We start from the raw sequence: 1,937 nt of genomic DNA, 5'->3' as shown, positions 1-1,937 counted from the left end.
CCCTATTGATGAGGTGGTGAATCTCGGGTAGTGCGAATTCACTAAGGCATGGATAGTTCGGCCAACCTCGATTGTTGATGCAATGAAGGTAGTGAATCTTGAGTAGTACGGATTCACGAAGGCTCGGGTAGTTCGGCCAACCTTCATATGTTTAAGGTTAAGGGCTTAACCTTGTTGTATTGGTTATATACTATATATGCATATATACATTGTATGTTGTCGCAATTCTTACGGATTTGGGCTTGGTGGTACGTTATGTATAGCTTTTCTTAGTTGTATTTGGAATGCGGTATGTGTTTACTATATGTGTTGGTTGTATGTATTCATTTTATGCATATGTATGTTTATAGTATGTTTATATTCACTAAGCTTTCATAGCTTACCCTCTCATTGTTTACGTTTTTATAGATTCGCGTGGAGGTGGTGGCTCGGGTAAGCGTGGGAACTAGTGGACTTGTGTAGGTTGCTTTAGAAGGTGTGCTTTTGGATTGATTAGGATTGGGTAGCGTATCACCAATCACCATGCTCGGTCGTTTGTAGAGTTTAAACACTTTGAGACGAAAGTGTCTTTTGGGGTCTTGTTAAACGGGTCAATGTGGTCCCAGTGTTTTGGAACTTATGTCGTTGTTTTATTATACCAAAAATGATGTATAACGATGTTTTAATCACGTCTTGGGTTGAATGTATTGTCATGGTTTTAAAATGGGAGACTTGTAATATTTAAAACAAAAAGAAATGTTGAACCAGAGTGGGACGCATCGCGGCCAATTGGCCACGCGTTGTGGTCCGTAGTGTAAAATGTGGATAGTCTTTTTGCAACCTGGAGGAGTCTGGAATTAGACATGAGGCGTGCCGCGCCCACAATTGCCGCGCCGCGACTTATATTAAAAAAAAAATTTGTGCGTTAATGGTTGGTTATCAGGTTGGGTTATTTCAAGTGGTATCAGAGCATGGTCTAAGGGATTTAGGCGACTTGATATAGGTGCCTAGACTTAGAATTTTGTGTGTGCTTATTTGTTGTGGGACTTGTTGGAGTACGGGTCGGACGGGAATTTGGTTACTGCCTTAGCATTTAGGTGAACTAACTAGGATTATGATTGTGTTATTATATTAATTTGTGTGTGCTTATATCGTGTTGTGTTTGTGTTTGTGATTGTGTTTGTGAATATCATCGAGCAAGATAGTCATTATACTAACGAGTTGAGACAGCGTGTGCACATAATAATGACTAGTTACCATTGTTACTAGTACAAATCATGTCTAACAAGTGATCACATGTTTTTCAATTTTCTTCTGTGAACAAAACATCTACTTGGAATAAGTTGTATGTATAGACTTCCGATGATTGTGTAAACCTTTATATTGCTTATGATGTGTGACGACCCGGAAATGTCCGACCAAATTTAAACTAAATCTTTATATGTTTCTGACACGATAAGCAAAGTCTGTAATGTTGATATTTCAAAAACTTTGAAACTATATTCATGTAATCAATTACCATTTGACTGTGCCCGACGATTCACGAACAATTGTATGTAAATTAATATGTAAATATAAATGAATGTATACATATAATAATAGACAGAAATAATACAATACAATTTAAACATTTAAAATTTAATAGGTAAAATAAGATATAAATAATTAATTGTAATTAAAAATGAATCTATATATAATTATCATTATATGTATATTTTAATATATGTTAAAATCTATAAAACTTAGTACTTACGATAACTTATTATGTAAAGTATATTATATAGATGTACTACCAAAACAATAATGTGTAACATTAAAATATAAGATTTTTTTATATATATAAATATAGTTATTATAATAATTTTATTATTACTTTTAATATTAAAATAAATACTAGTGTTATTAATATTATCCAAATATATGAACTTGATACGTATAAATTGTTATAGAATATTTAT

This window comes from Rutidosis leptorrhynchoides, chromosome 1 (assembly GCF_046630445.1).
Source record: "Rutidosis leptorrhynchoides isolate AG116_Rl617_1_P2 chromosome 1, CSIRO_AGI_Rlap_v1, whole genome shotgun sequence".
Taxonomy (NCBI): Eukaryota; Viridiplantae; Streptophyta; class Magnoliopsida; order Asterales; family Asteraceae; genus Rutidosis; species Rutidosis leptorrhynchoides.
The sequence above is the reverse complement of the archived record's forward strand: the minus strand, read 5'-3'. Positions refer to the sequence as shown.